The 24,708-nt window shown below is 44.5% G+C and overlaps 2 long non-coding RNA genes across 2 annotated transcripts in view; both read left to right on the top strand.

Moving 5' to 3' along the window:
- Positions 1-3,149, top strand: part of LOC125629028 (uncharacterized) — a 3,981-nt gene extending 832 nt beyond the window's left edge. Inside the window, exons 2-3 of the long non-coding RNA XR_012664780.1 lie at positions 1-475; positions 2,373-3,149. The exon at positions 1-475 is cut by the window's left edge and continues 363 nt beyond it. This is a non-coding gene — a long non-coding RNA (uncharacterized LOC125629028). The remainder of the gene's footprint in view (positions 476-2,372) is intronic.
- A 1,344-nt stretch (positions 3,150-4,493) lies between these two features.
- On the top strand, positions 4,494-5,675 carry LOC142068864 (uncharacterized). Its single transcript, XR_012664783.1, has 2 exons — positions 4,494-4,545; positions 5,000-5,675. It is a non-coding gene; the product is annotated as an uncharacterized LOC142068864 (long non-coding RNA).
- The last annotated feature ends 19,033 nt before the right edge of the window (positions 5,676-24,708 follow it).

Raw genomic sequence — 24,708 nt, 5'->3', positions numbered from 1 at the left:
GGGGAGATATGGGGTGTGCTTCCATGTTGGGGAGAGGACAGGGACGATCAGGGAAGGCAAGAGATGACTAAAACTTTTGGGGCCAAATTTACAAAGGTCTCTGTGCGCCTATTCACTTAGGCGACTAGTTTGATTTGAGCCTTTAGAAAGGTTCTAAGAAAATCACCTTCAGAGAGAACCATGAAGCACAATAAGAGGTTAAAAAAAACCCCATGGATATAAACCAACCTTTCCCATGACATCATCACCTCTGTTGTATTATTTGAATCTGAATATTATTAGCGTGTGAAAAGAAAGAAAGAAAGAAAGAATACAGCCGGATTATTTATAAAACAATCACTATGTTGCTGGGGCAGGTCCTGGCCTGGCTGATTGCACCCCTCTGGAGGGGCCGGAGCGATTCCCAGCCCTGGGACCAGCCCTGGCTGCGCTGCTGGCTCAGCCCGGCAGATACAGTTGCCTCCCAGCAGGACCGGTGAGTGTGGCCCGGAGGCAGGGCTTGGGGGAGTGGGTCTGTGGGGAGTATAGGGGGGGGGTGCTGGGCTGTGAGGGGGCGGGGAGGATGTGTGTGTAAGGGAACCAGGGAGTGGGGCTTCTGTGGGTGGTGCTGGGCAGTTGTGGTGGGGCTGTGGGCAGGGGTGGTGTTGTGCAGGTCACTGTGCATTTGTGGGTGGGTCGGGGGGGGGCGCTGGGCATAGTGGGTCTAGGGGCCTCTGGCCATAGGGAGTTAGGTGGTGTTGGGCAGGAGGGGGGCTGTGTGGTGTGGCATAGGCCCACCGCCTGATGGGAAGGGGCATGCTGGCAGTATAGGGCATCTGGCAATTGCCAGTTTGTAAACAGTGCCCTTGCATTGGGTAGAGTGGGGCCACCCCTGCCATGCCATGCCCCATTCCCCTGGCTGGTCCCTCTCTCCAGGGACTGACCTCCCCATCGCCATGCTCCATTGCCTCCATGGGGCCCCACAAATATGTTTGGGGCCAGGCCCACAAAAGGTTAATCTGGCCCTTCCGAGGGATAGATAGTTGAAAGGGAAATTCCTGTGTTTTGGGATAGATGTGTGTACAGAAAGCTGCCTGACCCGCAAAGTTATCAGAACCCCCCATTTGATACCATGATTTCCCTCCCCTGCACACACTTTGCTCCGAGAGGGCAATACGGTGTCTAAGAAATAGTATAAATGGCAATATTTTCCCACCCCACAGGTTCTGTTCCTTTCTGCCACCAACCCACCTGCCCCTAAGCCCTCAAATGCAGGCATCTCTGTCAACACCAATCAGAAGCATTTGCAGAGCAGAGACAGTCACATCTATGTAGTCAGCTGTATGGGATTTATGGCGGTGGGGTCCCTAGCTCAGAGATTGCATAGACCTTTGTGAGACCTTGCCTGGTGTGTGAAACCATTCTCTTCCCTGTACAGAGGCAAATCAATTATTTTTGGTGTGAGGATTTAGCACAGTGGTTTCCCCAGACTCACTGAAACCCACGATACATTTAACATGGGTCTTGGTCTTGGCTGTTAGGATCCTGTCTGTGCAGAGTAAGATTCCATTAGACAATCTGAGAAAAGTCTTTTCTTCCAAGCGATAATCCTGTCTCTATCACTGCATTTGTCTATCACTCTATCACTGTTCATTATCTCTGAGTTTATCTATCCTGTTTCCAATATTATTGTGGGCATCCGAGATGTTTCCATTATATCTGTGAGTATTTGTTATGTTCACATTGTCTCTGAGTATATCTATTGTGTTTCTATTTATTTATTGCATCTAGACAGAATGTTTCCAATATCTAAGTATGTATCTATTATATTTCTATGATATTAGTGTCTGTTATGTATCTAATATATCTGTATGAATCTATGTGTACATTGCCTCTGAGTGTATCTGTAATGTTTCTGTGAAATCTGAGTGTCTCTATTATGCATCTAACATATTTGTATCTACTATGGGTGCATTACACCTGAATGTATCTATTATGTTTCTATTGTCTGAATATAACTATTCTGTTTCTATTATATCTTTATCTACTTGATTTTTCCATTACCTATATATGTATCTATGATGTTTCTATTGTATCTGAGTGAAGGTATTATGTATCTATTATTTATATATTATGTCTAAGTATATCTATTATGTTTCTGTTATATCTTTGTCTATTATTTTCCATTTTCTCTGTGTGCATCTATTTTGTCTCAGAGTGTCTATTTTGCTTCCATTGTCACAGTTCTCATTTTGTACTGCTTTGCGCCATGCACAGAAGGGACCTATGGAGACTCAGTGACCCAAACTGAAGGCAGCCTTACCATCTTATAAGGAGACAGTATGTTTCTCAAATGTAGTTACAAGTCTGTTTCTTCCTATCCCTTCTGGTAGGTGCAGTATCCCAGCCAGTCCCCCAGGCTACTCCCGAGGTTCGTTGAAAGGGAGGACTCAGATAAAGGGATCAGGAGAGGGTTCAACGATACACAGGATGAAAGGCAAAAATTCTTCCCTCTGGGGAAACCTTCCAGTGAAGCCAGGGACTCCACTACCTATTAATGCGCCATGAGAGACATAAGGAAACGGATCAGGTGTGGAAAGGAGCAAAAACCACACACAGGAACCTGCAGGCTGGGGTCTGGGAGTGATTGGGAAGTCATGGGGACTCGGGGTATTTTACATATAAAGAATATAGAATAACATTTCTCTCTGGCACTGCTCATTATTCAGCCCTGTGATTTCCCTTAAAGCGGGTGTAAGGTTTCTAGCATTGTAGGGAATAAGATAAAACACAATTTAACTTAACAGGAATATTTCTAAACAGAAGGTCCCCCTTGTGATACCCATAATAGATACACAAACACAGACACACATTATATATGTAAGGGCTTTTAAGTTTATACATTGTGTATACACACATGCTTAGAGTAATATGATAGATAGATAGATTTTTTTCATAAACCCACCCATATCATGCAGGAAGAAATACCCACCTACACCATAGAAATGGTTGCTTGATTGGCTGCAAAGATATGAGAAACGTTGCTTCTGCTACTAAAATTTCCCAACAGTGAGATTATTTTTGCCAAGTGGGGGCAATGTTGCCACAGACAATAAAACAAAAAACACTGTATTTTCCTGGCTGGTGAGTTCTCTTCTCTCTTACCATGGTCCCTCCCACCACCGCCCCTTGTAATCCTCCAAACAGCTTCCACCTCGAAAAGCACCAGTTCTGAAGCACTTTAGGGCTTGGCTACACTTGCAAGTTAGAAAAACAACAAGGAGTCCGGTGGCACCTGAAGAAGTGAGGTTCTTACCCATGAAAGCTTATGCTCAAATAAATCTGTTGGTCTTTAAGGTGCCACCAGACTCCTTGTTGTTTTTGTGGATACAGACTAACATGGCTACCCCCTGATACGTGCAAGTTACAGTGCATTAAGTCAGCCCCAGACACCCTAACTCCTGAGGTGTCCAAGCTGGCAAGGCACGTAGAGCATCCAGACTCCGCGGCTGGAGTGCCCCTGGTAATCCACCTCCATGAGAAACATAATGCTTGCTGTGCCCCGGCTGGAGCACCGCGGTGCCAGTGTGGATGCCCTGGCCTGTTAGTGCACTCGGATCGGCCTCCAGAAGTGCCCCACAATGCCTGTTCTAGCCACTCTGGTAATCACTTTGAACTCTACTGCCCTGCCCTCAGGTGACTAACCATCTGACCTGCCCTTTAAATTCTCCAGGAATTTTGAAATTCCCCTTCCTGTTTGCTCAGCCAGGCATGGAGTGCTCTCAGTGCATCTTTTCAGGTGACCATGCCTCCACGCACTAGGTGATCCCCAGCATGGAGCAATGGTGAGGTGCTGAACCTCATCAGTGTTTGGGGGAGGAAACTGTCCAGTCCCAGCTGTCCAGTCCCAGCTGTAGGAATTACGATACCTTCAGGCAGACATCAAGGGACATGATGGAAAGGGGCCATGACCGGGATGCACAGAAGTGCAGGGTTAAAGTGAAGGTCCTGCAGAGTGCCTACAAAGCACGGGAGGCAAAATGCCACTCTGGTGCTGCCCCCACAACCTGTCATTTCTACAAAGAGCTGGACTCGATACTTGGGGGCAACTTCACCTCCACTCCGAAGACCACCATGGACACTTCAGAGGCCGTAGCAGCAGAGAATTCAACAAGGCAGGAGGAGGAAAGCAGATGCGAGGGTGCTGAGGAGGAGAGGGATAGCCAGGCATCCCTAGATGCATGCCGTCAGGAGCTGTTTTCAAGCCAGGAGGAAGATAGCCAGTCTCAGCGGACGGTGCTTGGTAAAAACAAAAACAAACAAAACAGTAGAGGAGGTGCCCAATAAGTGGCTTTTATTTTGGGAAGGTAGTTGTTGGGTGCAGGCTCTTGGGGTGGGAGGGTTGCAGAGTTAGGGCTGCATGCATGCCTACGTATGGAATACGGGTTGATGTGCTCTCTCACATCACAGTAATCGGCCTCAATGATCTCTTCAAAGTTCTTATGCAGAAGCTGGGCCATCCTCCTGTGCAGATTCCTTGGCAGAGCTACTATGTTCTTTGTCCCAGTAAGTCTAACATGTCTGCACCACTGTGATGTGAGGGGTGGGGGGGACCATTGCTGCACACAGGCAAGCTGTATATGGGCCAGGGCAGAAGCTGCATTTTTGCAGAAGACCCTCCCTTGCTTCCCAGGTCACCCTCAGCAGTGAGTTATCTTCCAGGACAAACTTATGCTGTGGAAAATGAGGCGACAGTGTTCAGTATAGGGCCCCCCTGCAGCTGTTGGCTCTCCCAAAGACACAGAATCCTAGAGGACGGTACAGCCGTGAAACAATCAGTCCCCCTTCCTCCTGTGCTTACTCACCATTTTGGGGCTCCTGTGGGTTATGTGCACTAGCTTTGGGATGGGCAATTTCTGCTATTGTGTACACTGTACTTGCCTTTAAGTATGGACAAATCATTGCTCTGTCTGGTGTGAACAATGCTGCCTCTGTTAAGTGTTGCATTTTGGCTTTACAGATGCAACCTTGAGATCCCAGCCATCTTTGTTATTAACAGCGGAAAGACTCCAACAAATTAGGATGTGACAGTGAAGAAGCAAAGACGACTTGCTGCATGAAGTCATGCGGCAGTCCCTTAATGAAAATCAAAAAGTGCAGGAGTGGCAGGAGACTGTAAGGAGGCTCTGCCAGCAGAATGTGGATAGCCAGCACCAAAGCAGGAGCAGCTGCTAAGCATCATGGAGTGCCAAGCGGACTTGATACAGGTGCTCATAGCACTGCAGATGGAGCACATCTGCGGCCACCCACCCTTGCAGCCCTTGTCCCAAAACTCTTTTCCTTGTGCCCCCATGTCACCTCCAACCCACTTTGCTCAACATCCAGGTTCTTATCACCACCAGTTGCCTCCAACACCTGTAGCTTCACCACCCAGCCCTGCAAACTACGACCTTTACCCACCCCACTCAACCTCCTTCACCATACAGTAAAGCCATCCTGAAGGGCAGCACTGATTGCACAGCACTCCAGATGGGAAGGCCGAGTATGATAACAGGACATATGCAAATCTGTGATTGTCCCATTCCTCACCCCACCTCCTTCCCTCCTCCCACACAGCACAGATGTGTCATGCCATGTCTGTTTCACAAGCAGTTGTGTTTCTTTTAAATACTTGAATTTTCTTTTCAATTAATGTATTTTTTAGCTTTGAAAATATTCTTTATGATTGCATTAAGTAAAACATACCTAGCCCAGGAAAGCAACAGGTACGGCAAGTCAGGGCATCATACACAGCAAACACAGGTTCCTGCTAACATTGGAACCACTGCACTTCACTCCAGTACAGGGCACCAAACATTAATGGTGGCTCTCAGCATCAGATTTCTCCCTCAAGGTATCCGTAATCCTTACAGCCCTGTGCTGGGCCCCTCTAATAGCCCTGCTCTCTGGCTGTTCACATTCAGTCCCCAGGTGTTGAACCTCTGAGGTCTATGTCTGAGTGAAGCTTTCACCCTTCCCTTCACAAATGTTATGGAGGATACTGCATGCAGATATAACCGCAGGGATGCTGTCATTGGCCAGGTCCAGATTCCCATAAAGAGAGCACCAGCGGCCCTTTAAATGGCCAAAAGCACACTCCACAGTCATTCTGCACCGACTCAGCCTGTTGTTGAGCTGCTCCTTGCTGCTGTCAAGGCTCCCTATGCAGGGTTTCATGAGCCATGGCATTAAAGGGTAAGTGGGGTCTCCAAGGATCACAATGGGCATTTCGACTTCCCCAATGGTGATCTTCTGGTCTGGGAAGAAAGTCCCAGCTTGCAGCTTCCTGAACAGGCCAGTGTTCCGAAAGATGCGTGTGTCATGCACCTTTCTGGACCAGCCTGCGTTAATGTCAATGAAACACCCACGGTGATCCACAAGCACCTGGAGAACCATAGAGAAATACCCCTTCCAATTAACGTACTCAGAGGCTAGGTGGTCTGGTGCCAGAATTGGAATATGAGTCCCATCTATTGGCCCTCCGCAGTTAGGGAAACCCATTTGTGCAAAGTCATCCACAATGCCACGCACGTTACCAGGAGTCATGGTTCTTTTTAGAAGGATGTGATTAATGGCCCTGCAAACTTGCATCAACATGATTCCAACAGTCAACTTACTCCAGACTGGTAAGTGACCAATCAGTAGCTGTCTGGAGTTGCCAGCTTCCAATCCCTCAGACAGAGGCAAACACCTACAGGATCTCTATCAAGCATTCTTAAAACTACAATACCCACCTTAATTGAAGAAACAGACTGACAGAGCCAGAAGGGTACCCAGAAGTCACCTACTACAAGACAGGCCCAACAAAGAAAGTAACAGAACATGACTAGCCATCACTTAGAGCCCCCAACTAAAACCTCTCCAGTGCATCATCAAGGATCTACAACCTATCCTGAAGGATGATCCCTCATTCTCACAGACCTTGGGAGACAGGCCAGTCCTTGCTTGCAGACAGCCCCCGAACCTGAAGCAAATACTCACCAGCAACTACACACCACACAAGAAAAACACTAACGCAGGAACCAAACCCTGCAACAAACCCCAGTGCCAACTCTGTCCACATATCTATTTAAGGGACACCATCACAGGACCTAAACACATCAGCCACACCATCAGGGTCTCGTTCACCTGCACATCTACCAATGTGATCTATGCCATCAATGCTAGCAATGCCCCTGTGCCACGTACATTGTCCAAACTGGACAGTCTCCACACAAAATATTAAATGGACATGTGTCAAGGTTCCTTCCCCACTCTGAATTCTAGGGTACAGATGTGGGGACCTGCATGAAAACCCCCTAAGCTTACTTTTACCAGCTTAGGTTAAAACTTCCCCAAGGTACAAATTAGTCTACCCTCTGCCCTTGGATTTCCACTGCCACCACCAAACTTTATCTGGGTTCCTGAAAAAATGGAGTTTGGACACGTCTTTCCCCCAAAAATCCTCTCACCCCTTGCACCCCACTTCCTGGGGAAGGTTTGGTAAAAATCCTCACCAATTGGCATAGGTGACCACAGACCCAAACCCTTGGATCTGAGAACAATGAAAAAGCATTCAGTTTTCTTACAAGAAGACTTTTAATAGAAATAGAAGTAAAGGAATCACCCCTGTAAAATCAGGATGGTAGATACCTTACAGGGTAGTTAGATTCAAAACATAGAGAATCTCTCTAGGCAAACCTTAAGTTACAAAAAAAGACACACAGACAGGAATATTCATTCTATTCAGCACAGCTATTTTCTCAACCATTTAAAGAAATCATAATCTAACACATACCTAGCTAGATTACTTACTAAGTTCTAAGACTCCATTCCTATTCTGTCTCCGGCAAAAGCATCACACAGACAGACAGACCCAGACCCTTTGTTTTTCTCCCTCCTCCCAGCTTTTGAAAGTATCTTGTCTCCTCACTGGTCATTTTGGTCAGGTGCCAGCGAGGTTACCTTTAGCTTCTTAACCCTTTACAGGTGAGAGGATTTTTCCTCTGGGCAGGAGGGATTTTAAAGGGGTTTACCCTTCCCTTTATATTTATGACAAAATGAATCTGACATCAGGAATTATAATATTTAAAAACCAGTAGGAGAACACTTCAATCTCCATGGTCACTCAATAATAGACTTAAAAGTGGCAATTCTTCAACAACAACAAAATTCAAAAACAGACTCCAACGAGAAACTGCAGAACTGGAATTAATTTGCAAACTGGACACCATCAAATTAGGTCTGAATAAAGACTGGGAGTGGACGGGTCATTACAAAAACTAAATGCATTTGTTAGTCTCTAAGGTGCCACAAGTACTCCTCATTGTTTTTACAAAACTAATTTCCCCTTGGTAAATACTCACACCTTCTTATCAACTGTTTGAAATGGGCCACCTTGCTTACATGGGCCTCATTAGCACTACAAGAGTGTTTTCCCCTCCTTGTCAAGTGTTGAGAATATCCCACTTCCACCTTCATTGAATTGGCTCTTTAGCACTGACCCCCCACTAGGTAAAGCAACTTCCACCTTTTCATATGCTGTGTATTTATACCTCCCTACTGTATGTTCCACTCCATGCATCTGATGAAGTGGGTTTTAGCCCAGGAAAGCTTATGCCCAAATAAATTGTTAGTCTCTGAGGTGCCACAAGGACCCCTCGTTGTTTTTGCTGATACAGACTAACACAGCTACCGCTCTGAAGCCCATTTCCCGTCTGGGCCCGTATTTGCCACGTGGGGGCGGTGCTGTGACAGAGAAATAATTCCAGAAACAGCTTTCTTCTCTCTGAATAACTCTGAACTTTCCTGACCTCAGCCCAGCCACCTCTGCTCTTTCAACGCCCCGATCTCGGACAGCCCGATTCAGAAACCTCTTCCTAGCAGAGAAAGCCAGATCGAGAGGGAGACAAAAGTTCTTTCTCTTCCCTACAGATGCTGGATACAGAGGGAAATTAATTCTTCCTGACTTTGGCACTTGGCACCACGATTCTTTTTCTCCCAGACCCGCTGAATCCCAAGGATGCGTTTGTCTTGGGTCTCAACTGTTTTCATCGTGTCTGTTCTAAGTGAGTGAGATTTCCTTCCTCAGCCTGATAACCTGTGATGGATCCAGGCGATAACTCCGTCTCTCTGGCTGGACGTGTCTCTGAATATGTGGTCATTATAACTGCCTGCATCTGTTCGGGTTCCCGTGTACCTGAGTGTAGCTGCTGTCTTTCTGTCATCGCGCGGTGTGTCTATTATATCTTCCTGTATTTGTCATGTTTCATTAGCTCTTCATAAGGTGCCATCCCGTGGCCCCAATTCTTCTCTTCTCGAAGCTGTCAGACACAAAGACAAGTCAGTTTTTATTGGTCCAGGGAACTATCATTGCTTTGTTGCAGAATCATTAAACCCAAGGACACCTTAGTCTTGGCTCGCAGCTATTTTAATCATGTCTCTTGTAAGTGAATCGTTTTTCTTTAATCCTTTAAATTTTCCAGGGTCTAAGATCGAGTGGGATCTTATTATATTTGAGTGTTTACGTTATATTTATGCACATTGTGTTCCTGTTGTGTTTATATTATGCTGGAGTGAAGGCATTATGTTTATGTATTAGATGTATACTATCGCCCAGTGTGAAAACATTATATATACAGTCAGCTAGAGTAGGGACTAGATAGATAAAATATGTTACACATTATCTCTCTAGTACCTACTATAGCTTAGTGTATATGTTTATCTTAAATCTCTGTGTAGCTGACAGATGTCTCCCATCTGAATGTCTATGCTATGTTTTTACTATAAGCGTTTCTCCTATATCTTAGTGCAAATATTTTTCTTTTATACTAAATTTACATTGTTTCTATTTTCTCTGTGTGGGTCTGTCATATTTCTATTAAATCTGATTGTAAATATGATGGTTTTGGGTGTATCTGACTGCAATTGTGGTAATTATGCTGTTACATCTGTGTGTGTGTGGGTATGTCACGTTTCCATTATATCTGGAGTCAATATGTTGTACCCATTATCTCTGTCTGTGTTTATTATCCTCTCCCCACCACAGAAGAGACCTATGGAGACTCAGTGAGTCAGACTGAAGGGAGCCGTATCATCTCCCAAGGGGACCCGGTGCTTCTGAATTGCAGCTACGAGACTTCTTTCAATGTTTTCCCCTTCTGGTACGTGCAGTACCCCAGTGGGCCCCCCCAGCTCCTCCTGCGGGACACGGGAGGGGAAGACTGGGATATGGGGATAGCGAAAGGGTTCAACGCTACACACGATGGACAGAAAAAAACCTTCCACCTGTGGAAACCGTCCAGCGAACTGAGTGACTCCGGGATCTATTACTGCGCCGCGAGCAACACATTGACTCGGACCAGCAGGAGAGCTGCGCAAAAACCGCGCAGCGTCTGTGCGGAGCAGCGGGGATCCTCGGGCACTGGGGTCTCGGCGTGACGCGGGGGCAGAAGGGGGGAAGTCTGCAAACACTGAACTGGAACAGAAACAACTCTCTCTCTCTCTCTCTCTCTCTCTCTCTCTCTCTCTCTCTCTCTCTCTCTAATTAGGTCTCTGTGTTTCCTTCTTTGCCCTAATCCGGAGTTGAACCATCTCATGAATGATGGTGAATGTCATGAATCACCCATTAAAGTAAAATCAGGAAAGACCAGAACACATCCACACTCTCCACACCCTCCTGAACAACTCCCGTGAAAGCTGCATTCAGCCCTGTTCTTGAAGGAAAGTGCAACCAGACAATCAAATATCACTGAGAGAAAGGCAACGAAGACACAAAATCTGCCATGATCATGGAGGAGAAATTCATGTTCTATAGGAAAACTGGTACTGAGCAGTTCAGGAATCGTTACCTGCCCAGGATAAATGAAGGGAGAGATAAGATAAAATGGATGGATTATCTGGTTATCCATCCATGTAGCCTTTTATCATAGGTTTCAGAGCAGCAGCCCTGATAATTTGTATCCGCAAAAAGAAAAGGAGGACTTGTAGCACCGTAGAGACTAACAAATTTATTTGAGCATAAGCTTTCGTGAGCTACAGCTTGAGCGCTCAAAAGCTTATGCTCAAATAAATTTGTTAGTCTCTAACGTGCCACAAGTCCTCCTTTTCCATTTATCATAGAACTGAAAGGGACCATCTAGTCCAGTCCTCTGCACTCAAGGCAGGACTAAGTATTACCTAGACCATCCCTGACGGGTGTTATCCATCCATCCATCCATCCATCCATCCATCCATCCATCTAAATGGATACATGGTTGGCTAGCGTGATTCTTTACAAGATCATCCACCTCTTGGAATAGACAAATTCTATCTCTATGAGAACCAGCAAAGAAAATCTACATCAACCGGTTCCCATCTGTGCATGTATTTTGCTTCGTGAGGGCGGTGTTGTGCCAGAGAAATAATTCCAGAAACAGCTTTCTTCTCTCCGGATAACTCTGAACTTTCCTGACCTCAACCCAGCCACCTCTGCCCTTCCAACGCCCCCATCTCCGACAGCCCGATTCAGAAACCTTTTCCTAGCAAAGAAAGCCAGATCGAGAGGGAGACAAAAGCTCTTTCCCTTTCTTGCAGATGCCGGATAAAAAAGCAAATTAATTCTTCCTGGCCTTGGCACTTGGCACCGCGATTCTTTTTGTCCCAGACCCATTGAATCCCAAGGATACGTTCGTCTTGGGTCTCAACTGTTTTCATCGTGTCTGTTCTAAGTGAATGAGAAGAGATTTCTTTCCTCAGCCTGCTCACTTGTGAAGGAGCCCGGCAATAACTCCGTCTGTCTGGCTGGACGTGTCTCTGAATATGTGATCATTACAACTGAGTGCATTTCTTAGGGTTCCCGTATATCTGAGTGTAGCTGCTGTCTTTCTGTCATCGCGCGGTGTGTCTATTATATCTTCCTGTATTTGTCATGTTTCATTAGCTCTTCATAAGGTGACACCTCGTGGCCCCAATTCTTCTCTTCTCGAAGCCGTCAGACACAAAGACAAGTCAGTTTTTATTGGTCCAGGGAACTATCATTGCTTTGTTGCAGAATCATTAAACCCAAGGACACCTTAGTCTTGGCTCGCAGCTATTTTAATCATGTCTCTTGTAAGTGAATCGTTTTTCTTTAATCCTTTAAATTTTCCAGGGTCTAAGATCGAGTGAGCTCTTATTATATCTGAGTGTCTACATTATATTTATGCACATTGTGTTCCTGTTGTGTTTATATTATGCTGGAGTGAAGGCATTATGTCTAAGTATTAGATTTATACTATTGCCCAGTGTGCATTATGTTATATATATTATGATACATATTGATTTGATGAAAACATAATATTTACACTAAGGCTAAGTTTTTTTCAAACTGTCTGAGGGATTTAGATGCCTAGTCCTGGTTTACTGTTTAATGGGGCTTGGACATTCAAATCCTGCCATTAGGAACTAGCAGGACACCCAGCCAGATCTACATATATTTTAAAATTTCCTTTTCTTATTTTCAAGTGGATTAAGTGAGGCATGACCAATCAGTCCCTCAAGACATCCAGCACTCAATCACTCTTTCAAATGGGACCTAGGGCCTTAAGTAACTAAGGTGGCTTCTGAAAATTTTACTCATAGGCCAATTTGATTCCCAGACTAAGTGTCTTGTCTAAAATCACACTGAAAAACTGTGATAAAGCCAGAAGCCTCTTAGGTCTCATGAGTTTCAGTCCAGAGTCAGAAGCATAAGATCACCTTTCTTGCTTTTAAATTTTAAAGTGGGAGAGGAAAATAATGAGCATGTCTTATGTTCCTGTGCATCCCCTTTAGCAAGATAATGAACACAATATACCAGAATGACTTCAATGGAGCTTTGCCAGTATACAGCAACTGAAGATGTGGCCCAATCAACTCTCATACAAACCTCAGACCTCCATTTGGGGGACTGCTCTTGCTTTTCAGGAGCTTTTCTCTTGTGATTTCAACCTCTCAGGCTGCCTCTGTCAATTCTTACTGAGCTGGTACTAAAGGCCTTGAGAGTGGGGTTACAGTTTCTTCCCCACAAAATGTCTCTCTTGAGGGGAGTGACTTTGTTGCTGACATTATGTAACTATCCGTATTCGAACCCTTTAGGAATTTGGTGGGAACAGGCCCTGGTGGTTTGCCTTTTACCTTGCTCTGTTGGGTTGTGTATTCTGTGCTGAACCAGAGGGAGAGATTTAGATTTGTTGCTAGTGGAATGTGTTACTCAGACACACTGGGGATGGCTGAGTGTTGTAAAAAACCCTAAAGATAAGGTTGCTAGCTAGCAAGCTCAAATCAAAGTGAGCCAGGGTATGTTTGCTCTAAGTGGAAATTACACCTTCCACACCCAATGTAGACATACACATAGATAGATGGACAGAGAGGTTGTGGAATCTCCATCATTGAAGGTTTTAAAGAGCAGGTTAGACTAACAGCTGTCACAGATGGTCTAGAGATAACACTTAGTCCTGCCATTGAGTGCAAGAGACTAGGCTGGATGACCTCTGGAGTTCCCTTCCAGTCCTATGATTCTGTGATAGAAATTCCAATGTTCCCATGCCACAGCATGAACCTGGAAGCAGGACCAGTGGCTATGGATTGAGCTCTCTGAAATTATTCTTCTTACAGTTACGCTGCTTAGTAGGGATCTTTGTGAGGTTAATGAGAGCAACATAAAGGATGAGGAGAAGGGATGGGGGTGTTCACTCTAAGGCGCCCATGAAATGCATTCTTGGCTCTGTTTTCTTTCCTAGGTGCCCTGGGCAGAACTGATATCAAGCAGCCAGTCACTGCAGAAATGTCTGAGGGAGGAGATCTGAACCTGACTTGCAGTCACCCTTCAGTAACAAATTAATAAATGTTCTGGTACCGGCAGTTCCTGAACCAAGGGCCCCAATATATAAGGCATGGATACTGTCAAGACTGATTCCCCACTCTGGCACTTCGAGTGCAGAAGGTGGGGGCCCACAAAGATTTTAAAAATTGGCCGCTTCAGGCTGGTATTAAACTCCCAAGGTCACAGCTTCTCTCTGACCATGGATGGGTAGATGCTGCCACCACCCAAGTGCAAATCCCACCTCCCCTTTTGAGAACCCAGGAAGGAACACTTGGGGATTCCTTCCTGTGGGGCACCCTCAAGCCCTTTCATGCCCCCTTCCGGAGCAGAACTGAGAAAAAACAAAGGAAATCAGCTGTTGCCACTAGCTAATTAAATAACACGTGGACAGACCTCCTAGGGACACAAAAACCCACTCCTGCTCTTAAAAAGGTAAAATTTATTAAAAACAGAAAGAAAGAAAATACATTTGGAACTTAGGCTTTTTGCTAGATCTTAAAAGAAGCAATTACAAAAAATAAGCATCAAGATAGCTCTCTTGAGGTTCAGGTTAAAGATTACAAGCAAAACAAAGGCATCTAGAATCTACAAGCCAAGAAATAAACAGAAATAAACCTAACTGTGTCTTTCTAAACATTCCTACTCTATTTACACATTTGGGGGTTCCAAATAAGTAATTCTAGGTATGATCTGATTATTTTTTTATCATACCTGGTTTAAAGCTTCTCATAGCATAATTGCTCCTTGTTCCCGTCTTTCCCAGAAAACAGGACAGACAGAAAAAGGAAAGTTTTTTCCCCATTTAAAAAAGTTCTAGACCTCCCATTGGCTGTTTTGGTCAGGTGCCCATTCCTTTCCTTTTATCTGAGGGCTTGTTAACCCTTTACAGGTAAAGCAAATAGAGAACAGCTACTAAGAGGAATTTTATAGCTACGTGGCTGGCTGGGTGTCCATAAAAGGGAACTACCCCCACCCCTTTCATTTATCACAGATTCACTGAAACTGTTCATAGCCCCAACCCAGACAGAGCCTTGCACATCTCTGGAGACAGAAAGTCCAGCAGCTTGGCCCTGCGCAGTTTCAGGCTGGCAGACACAGGGGTATATTACTGTGCTCTGAGAGACACAGTGTGACAGGCGGAGGCGGCCCCCGTGCAATTAATATCCCACTGCTGGGCTAAGCAACGGGGAGCGCCAAGAGAGGGGCAGAGGGAGCTCTGGGAGAGAAGTGAAATGACTCAGGCATTTAAGGAACAGAACAAAGACATTTTACAAAATCCAAATATAGATACATAAACTCCTCCCCTCACAGTCAATCCATTGATGAGTCAAGGTGTCAAAACTTCAGCCCTGCAGGTGGAAGTCCGCCCTTATCCTGACAGGTGCAGTACACTCAGACCCTATCAGGAAGTTTCATTCTTTTCATACCACAGGTGTTAAGTGATTCAGTTAAACCAGTGAAGGGGTGTGAAGATATTAAAGGTGGCTACTCAACACAATTATCACACTAAAATTTATTTTATACTCCATACCCCGCAAATCTATCCGCATTTCCCATCAATACACCCCATTTTATATCCCTAGATCAAATGTTTCCCATCACCACACTATTTCTCATCAGTATACCCCATTGCCCATCAATTTACCATATTTCTCAAGAATACATCATATTACCATCAGCATGCATGATTCCCACAAATATACTCCTATTTCCCATCATTATAGCTGTATCCAATCATTGTATTCCCGTTTCTCATCAATACATTTCCCCCCCCCCCCAAAAAAATACCCTATTTTCCTAGCTATAAATTCAATCCCCACAAATATCTCCTATTTATGATCAATATACCACATTCCAGTCAATATCCCCCTCCATCCCATCAATATACCCGTATTTTCCATCAGGACATCCCTGTTCAGCGGATGCCTTGTGTTGTGGTCAACACAAGGAGGATCTGTTTCATACTTACAATAATATTTTGTCTCTGCATGACCCACCCTTCTGTCCCCTGGCGTCTTATGAACTCTGAGCCTCTTGCAGTCCAACCCCTTCTCTTTCTGTTCGAGCCCTGTTTAAAACACTGTCACTGCAGCTCAAGAAAAATGTCAGATTTGAAGGAACCTCCCACTCAGGAGGCTCTTAGCACCCACACAGACAGCTGAACCGAAACAGTAGAGAACCAACCCGTGATTTTAGGGCTTTACTCTGAAACAGACGGTTTTCTGGTAGCTGTGGGAAATAAAAAGGCGGATCCCCTCCTCATAAATGGGTTTTTTTTTTCGGGGGATGATAAGAACAGTTCGGATCAAGAACCATTGACTTCCCACCATGTTCTTCGCCTCAGGGTCAATTATTTTGCTGGTTGTGATTTCAAGTAAGCAGCATTTTCATTTGTCCAGCTTGAAATACTTTCTATTGCCATTTTTCAAAACCCAACCACTCTTGAAACGCCTAGGTTTGAAAGGGTTAAATGTTTAAAAGGGGCTGGACGCATTTAAGGTTAGGGTTACCCCCAAATAACGGGGTATAGGCATCTAAACCACTTAGGTAACTTTAAATATTTTCACCCTAAATGACAGTGTTTAGAATAAATATCTGTTCTCCCCCCCTCGCCCCCCGGCCTTCCACAAGGGACGTTCGGAGACTCGGTCACACAAACTGAAGGCACAGCTATTGTCAAAGAAGGAGCACCTTTGGTTATTGAGTTTGCCCATGAGTCTATCTTATTCCCTTATTTCCTCTGGTATATTCAACACCCCCATAAAGTACCGAAGTTATGGCTGAGAGATAAAACGTCAGGGGGTGGCCATGATGAAGGGGACAAGCAGGGGTTCTTTGCTGACCATGTCCAAGACAAGAAATCCTTCCATTTGAAGAAAAGCTCCAGTGAAATGAACAACTCTGCGGTCTATTACTGCGCCTTCAGAGACACAGTGATTGTAACCAGCAGGGGAGCTGAACAAAAATCCACTGAAGCACAGAAAGTCCAAGACTCCTGTCTCTGAAAAATAGTTATATTTTCATAACTTGACCTCATTGTGGTATATAAGTACTGTACCCACAGGGAAAACAGAGGAAAGAGCTGTGGAGAGAGGAATGAAAAGAAACAATGGCTGGAAGATAAACCCAGACCAATTCAAATGAGAAATAAATCATACTGTTAAAAATGGGGGAGGGGGAAGAACAAATCACCAAGTCTTAAAAATCAGGACTCTTTGCTTTTCTGGAATCTGTGCTTTTGTCCAACACAAGTTATTGGGCTCAATGCAGGAGTAACTGGGTGAAATTCATACAAGTTCTGTTACACAGGAGCTCAGACTAGATAATCTACTCATCCCTTCAGGGATTAAAAACTATGATTCTACCAATCTATGTACATAAGAATGGCCAGGCTTGGTCAGACCAATGATCCATTCAGCCCCGAGCCCTACCTTTCTACAGTGGTATGTGCCAGCTGCTTCAGAGGGAATGAACAGAACAAGGCAATGTATTGAGTGATCCATCCCCCCTCACCCAGCCCCAGTTTATAGCAGTGCTAGATTTAGGAAGCATAAGGTAGCATCCCTGACCATCCTGGTTAATAGCCATTTATTAACCTATCCTCCATGAATTTATCTAGTTCTTTCATCAAATTAGTTATACTTTTGGCTTTCACAACATCCCCAGGCAATGGGTCGCACAGGTTGACTATGTGTTGTGTGAATAAAGACTTCCTTTTCTTTGTTTTAAACCTGCTGCCTATGAAATTCATTAGGTGACCCCTCATTATTGTATTATGACAAGGAGTAAATGACACTTCCTTATTTACTTTCTCCACACCAGTCATGATTTTATAGATCTCAATCATATCCACCCTTAGTCATCTCTTTTACAAGCTGAAAAGTCCAATACCCAGTGGAACCCCCGCTCCCAATTTGGGCAGACTCTGTTAGGCTTTGTTTTAGATGTGGTTCCTTAAGCATTTCTGAGTTATGTGAAGGGCTTAACAACAATTCTTTACTCACTTTCTTCACACCATTCATGATTTCATAGACCTCTATTATATGTGTCAGGGTTCCCTCCCCACCCTGAACTCTGGAGTACAGATGTGGGGACCTGCGTGAAAGACCCCCTAAGCTTATTTCTACCAGCTTAGGTTAAAAACTTCCCCAAGGCACAAATCCTTCCTTGTCCTTGGGCAGTATTGCTGCCACCACCAAGTGACAGAGATTCAGGAAAAGGACCACTTGGAGTTCCCATTTCCCCAAAATATCCCCCCCCCCAAGACCCTTCACCCCCTTTCCTGGGGAGGTTTGAGAATAACAATTGCTTTTAATAAAAGTACAGACCAGACCCTTTATGTTTAGGACACTAAAATCAATCAGGTTCTTAAAAGAAGAACTTTATTATAAAGAAAAATGTAAAAGAAGCACCTCTGTAAATCAGGTTGGAAGGTAATTTTACTGGGTAATAAAAAGATTTAAAACACAGAGGATTCCCCTCTAGACTCAACTTCAAAGTTACAAAAACAGGAATAAACCTCCCTCTTAGCATAGGGAAAATTCACAAGCTAAAACAAAAGATAATCTAAAGCATTTTCTTGCTATTACTTACAATTTCTGTAATTTTATATGTATCATTTCAGTAGGAGCTGGGTTACCTGCTTGGTCTCTGTCTTTGTCCCCAGAGGGAACACACAAAGAGCACAAACAAAACCATGCCCCGCCCCCCCAGATTTGAAAGTATCTTCTTTCCCCCATTGGTCTTTCTGGTCAGGTTCCAACTAAGTTAATTCAACTGATTAACCCCTTACAGGTAAGTGATTCTGTACCTCTGGCCAGGAGGGATTTGATGTTACTCCATCCATAAAGTTTATTACCCTTCCCTTTATATTTATGACAATATGTAACAGTATGAAACCTCAGCTGGTGTAAATCTGTGTGGATCCATTTATCTCAATGAAGCTATGGCTCTTTAGACCATCTGGGGATATGGTACATTAAATATGAATCCTTGTGGTGCATATTTTTGATTATTTCTCCCCTCTGTCTGCGTTTATGCAGGGTTTTCTCTGGTTTGTAAAACGATGTTTATCGTCACAACCCCCTCCCTCCAAAATTTTAAATAAAATTAGGGAATGGGAACAGCTGGTTTAAATGCTCATGGTAGAGTCAACGGATCTGCAACAATCCACAGTAGCTGAGTATTTAGCCCATAAACGTGGCAAATCTGGAAGGGACCAGTGGTCACCGGTGATTATAATAACAAGTAGGAGCCCCTGTTGTTCTAGGCAAATACAGAACAAAAACATGCATCCTCCTCACTGAATCCACTTACAATCCAAGTGGAAGAGGAGACAACAGGTGGGTGCAGATAAACAGAGGGAGGAATACAAAGGAAACACTGAAAGGACTTTGGGTGACACGACAGGCTGAGGTCTCAGCACAACAGCTGCCTAACCCGGATCAGCATCACACCAGGCAGGTTTTACAGCTGGCTACTATGGCCAGAGTGTTGTAAAAGAAACCGTGTTAGCGGCTGAGGAAGTTCCCCTGCAGATGTACCACAAGAGGGCCCTGTTTTACAAGTCCCTCACCAAAGTGCAGAGCTGTCATTTCACAGCCCGCTGCTTCCTGTGGTCTCGGATTCCCCCGCAATTTCTCCCCCGCCCTTGCTCTCAGACACCCCGCAGAAGCCAGGGAGCCTAGTTCACTGGCAGTAGCAGGCTGCCGTGTAGTTAGCGCCGTAGGCACACAGCGGAGGAGAGTTGCGCCGCAAAGAAAGTGGGTGGATCTATATTCTAAAGACCTCTTTCCCCACTTGTTCTCACGGCTGGGGAAGGCAAGGGAGACGCTTCCCTCTGCAGCTTGGGGACAAGGTTCTAGCTCACCTGATCCCCTGAATATGTTCCTCACCTGGGTCTCAGTTGTTGCAATATTTTCCACACTGGGTGAGTAAGATTTCAGGTCTTTTGTGCCAGATTCTTAGCTGCTGTGAATTGTCACAACTCCGTGGAAGACAGTGTGGAGTTACAAGTTTCAGGAGACGCGGATTTCACCCTAATTTCGTGTTTATAAACCACCAGTTTATAAATTTTAGCCCGTCCTCTCAGTTTTTGGAAGCTTGGAAGGTAGATAAACATCCCAGGTCTGCTTCCTTAGGTTTAATCGTTCTCCATTTATGCTCGGTTTGAAGGCTTTTTACTTCTGGTCTAAATAGATGACAACAACATGAGGGGACATCAAAGGCTTAATAATCATAAGTAAATTTGGGAATAGAATGAGCAATGACGGCAATAAGGTTCCGTTGAGAGGTACATATTCATCATATTATATTAGAGAAATGTTGTGTGGTATTCTACAGAGCACACTAAGGGATTTTGTGCCAAGCTGTCATTGAACTGGCTTTTGAGTGCCCAACTCCTCAGAAAATCCCATCCACAATTAACCATTTTTTTTCATTCACAGAACAGACCTATGGAAATTCGGTGACACAAACTGAAGGCACCATTACAGTCCCTGAAGGAAAACCGGTGCTTCTGAATTGCACCTATAAAACGTCTGCGTCTCCAGTGCTCTTCTGGTATGTACAGTATCCACACAAAGCCCCTAGCCTCTTGCTGACAGAGTACGAAGCAACAGACGAGGAGGAGAGAAAGCGAGGCTTTTCTGCTAAACACGAGAGAAACCCAATATCCTTCCATCTAAATAAAAACTCCAGCCAAGTGAGCGACTCTGCTGACTATTTCTGTGGCTTGAGTGACACAGTGGCTGAAACCCACAGGGGAGCTGTACAAAAACCCACTGAGTGGCTGATCTGATAAGTGCTTATTTGTCAGACGGCGAGGAAGACAGAAGATCAGCCTCTCAGCTGATGTGTATCGGTGTCACTTCACTGGCATCAGTGCGTCAGTGGCCCATTTAAGACACCCATCAAATGCCTCTCCTTCCACACGAGAGGATTAGGATTGCAACTGACGGTGGACATCCTAAGGGGTTTGACTTTAGCAGAATGGTTGGCACTGTATTATCTCTCAAAGGGGTATGGCAGCATCAACCAGTGACCAACCAGCTTTCACAAAGCACAATACAGTATTTAGCACAAAAGCACTACAGAGAAAGCCAATAAAACACAATAAACTGCCTGCATGGGAAAGCTTGCGAGATGTCACCCATCTTCCACATGGAGATCCCTCAGACACCTGGAATAGGGTTTTGCCTTCTTGGTTAAAGTCTCATGTCAAGTAATGTTTCACAAATGGAAAATTAAAGGCTCACCCAGAACAGACCATGGAACATACAATACTCCTGGGGGAATTTTGCACCACTGTGCACGTGCAGAATGTAAGTGTCCCACAGAATTCCCCTCCCCGCATGGGAAACACGTTCTGCCCCAGAAGTGCTGCAGTTTTGCCTTTTGCCCACCAGAGGCTGCTGTAGCGCCAGAAGAACCGGCAGGATGAAAGCAGAATTTTTTCGCGCAGAATTTAATTTTTGAGGCAGAATTTCCCCAGGAGTAAATATAACAACTCAATGCCCGATTCACACGTAGGACGGAAGCATCACAGCCAGACACTCTGCTAGTCCAGACCCAGTTATCTGGTTTCCCCATCTAAATGTCAAATTACAGTTGATGATCTACATTTACATCAGCCATACCAAGAAGAGGATGGCTCAAGTGAGGGCCAACCCTTGAGTTACTTCAGGTTGACACTTCACACAGTTTGGGGCCTCTGTTCCCCAGCCCTCCTGAAACAGGTAAAACCAGGCCTTGCCCCTTTCCCCGGGGGGGACAAAATTTCAGAGGCTGGGGGTGTTGAGACTGGGTGTTAATTATTCTCCATTGATGCCGGATTTCTCCAGAAACCCGCCCAGTGACCCAGAAACACAAAGAGACAAAGAACACTTAAATGAACCAAAAAGAAAAGGAGGACTTGTGGCACCTTAGAGATTAACACATTTAATCTACAGCTAATGCTCAAATAAATTTGTTAGTCTCTAAGGTGCCACAAGTCCTCCTTTTCTTTTTGCGAATACAGACTAACACGGCTGCTACTCTGAAACCTGTTAAATGAACCAAGTGTCTGTGAACATTCTAGGTGCCCAGGGTCTCTGGCACATCTCAACAAAACAGTCATTGAGGGTTCTGCAGGTTTCCAAGATCTCACTTCTATCCCACTTGTTTCCTCCGCCCCCCAATCAGAAAAGAAAGAGGAAGAGTTTCTAAATCCCTTTCCATAAGATGTTACCTAGGGAGGTGGTAGAATCTCCTTCCTTAGAGGTTTTTAAGGTCAGGCTTGACAAAGCCCTGGCTGGGATGATTTAACTGGGAATTGGTCCTGCTTTGAGCAGGGGGTTGGACTAGATGACCTTCTGGGGTCCCTTCCAACCCTGATATTCTATGATTCTATGATTCTAAGATCAGGCAGGTTTTGCAGATGTGAAACATGGGAGAAAAGCTTCTTAGCTGCGTCGCAAACTTTCCTCTCTTCCCACAAGGTAGCCCTCTTTCACCAACTCAAGTTTCATGCCGAGGTGTCAGAAAGCATCCTCCTTAATTTGGTCTCTGATTCTCCTGAAATCGCTCGTCCCCCTCAAACACCGTGTTGAAGCCGGGGAGCCTACATCAAAGGCAACAGCAGGCTGCGGTGTGGTTACCACCCTAGTCATTCAGCAGAGGAGACCAGCTCCAATAAGACAGAAGGTGGGTATATATTAAGGCATCGTCCAGAGGAACCATTTCTTCCCACCTCCTCTTTACTGCTGGAGAAGGCAAGGAACAAACTTCATTCCTGGGTGTGGTGGAGAAGGTTCTATCCCACTTCATCCCCATAAAATGTTCTTCCTCCGGGTCTCGGTTATTGCGATACTTCCCATTCTAGATGAGTCAGAGTTGAACAATATTTCAGATCTATTCCTCCAGGTCCTCAGAGGGTGTAAAGCAGGTGTTAATGGAAAATCACTAGAATTTATAGGATTTACATCAACTGTGCATTTTCTTCCCTACCTCACCATGTTTTATAACTCCGCCCTCTCCTACTTTACCTGGGAAATTTGGAAGGGAAAACAAGATATGCTGCCACAGAATAGAAAACAACCTGTAACTGAGGGGAGTTAATAGAATTTTTTCACAGGAAGGAGAAAACCACCCAACCCTCCAAAAAAGAAACACAAACTACACACAACGCCAAAAACAAACAAACAAAAAAACCACCCCCAATAGGTCTGGCAGTAACCCATTTTACACCTACTAGCATCTGTCCCCAAATTTCTGTTAATGTCAGCGGTTAATAATCGGACGTTTTGTAAGAACCTATGGGAGTGGAGTACCCCAGTTTTACTGCATTTCAAGAGGATTTGAGTGCCGAAGTCCTTTAGGATCCTCTGAAAATCCTAACCCTCACCATCTTTTATATTTAAGGTGCGAATGGCAATTCTGTCACACAGACCGAAGGCAAGGTGACTATATGTGAAAGGGAACAGGTGTTTCTGAACTGTACCTATCAGACCACCGGCTACCCAGCTCTCTTCTGGTACTTGCGGTATGTCAGCCAAGAGCCCCGGCTCTTTCTGAGAGATGGTTCCACTGACCCGGAGGAAGGCAATGCGAAAGACTTTTCTGCCTATCACAAGGATCGAACCTATCACCTCCGCAAACTTTCCCCCAAATGAGCGATTCCGGTGTCTATTACTGCGCCATAAGCCCCACAGAGAGTCATATACACACACTGGCAGCATAAAAACCAATTCACGGTGTTTGCCAATAACTCCTCTCAGAAACACAGGCGTTCCCTGGCTGGATCAGGCCAGGTTAAAAACAGTCTCCTCTTACTGGAAATGGCCAAAGAATGACACAGGGGAAAGCACAAAAACCTCTGAATTGGGATAATCTGGCTCTATGGAAAATTTCTCCCTTACGCCTATTGGCTAGAGGGTGGTAAATACCCTAAAGCAGGCAGATTTATAGCCAACCCACATGTCTAGAAACCTTTTAAATGTAATTAGGATATTCCCATTACCGTTAGATAATGAGACAATATAGCCTGGACGGGGCACTGATTTGGGGCTCAGGAGACTGGAGATTGAGTTCCTGGCTCGGCCACTTGCATAAGTCACCTCACCTCCTTCTGGCTCACTTTCCCCCCCTGTAAAATGGGGATAAAATTACAGACCACGTTTGTAACCCACTTTGAGATCTAAAGATGAATACACTATATAAGAGCTAAGCATCGCCATCATCGAGACGGGGGAATATAAAATTTAGAACAGAACAGAGGAAAGAGGACTAGAATAAAGTAGAAAACAATAATCCTTTTTTAAGGCTGCTAAAATCTTGACACTAATTACATCCTGTAGCCATGAATTCCACGGGCTAACTGATGGTCACGTTACGGTATTTTCATGATATAAGGTAAGTAGTCTTGGCAGAATTCAATTTTTATATATCATTTAAATCAAATCTGACAATGAACAAATGCTTAAAAATAAACACTGGTATCCTGTACCTATATATATATATATATATATATATATATATATATATATATATATATATATATATATATATATATATAACCGTTTATTTTTAAGCATTTTTCATTCTGTCAGATTACATTTTCACAGTTGTGCACAATTACGGATTTTAAACATTTTTTATTTATTTAAATTTTCAAAGATGCAGGAAATTCGGGGTGGGGGCAGACAACTGGTGGGTCAGACAATAATTATTTAATGACAGTAGAGGAGGAGATTCAGAAAGTTAAATCTTTAGGAACATTAAAACACAAAAATAGTGATGACTTGCCAAAATATTCAAAATAAATATCCTTAAATCAAACTCTAATGAGTTCTTTTCTTACTTACTTCTCACTCTCTGTACATTTCAATCATCACGGATGGAAATATTTTTAG

This window comes from Caretta caretta, chromosome 13 (genome assembly GCF_965140235.1).
Source record: "Caretta caretta isolate rCarCar2 chromosome 13, rCarCar1.hap1, whole genome shotgun sequence".
Classification (NCBI taxonomy): domain Eukaryota; kingdom Metazoa; phylum Chordata; order Testudines; family Cheloniidae; genus Caretta; species Caretta caretta.
This window is presented reverse-complemented; position numbering and strand designations above follow the sequence as displayed.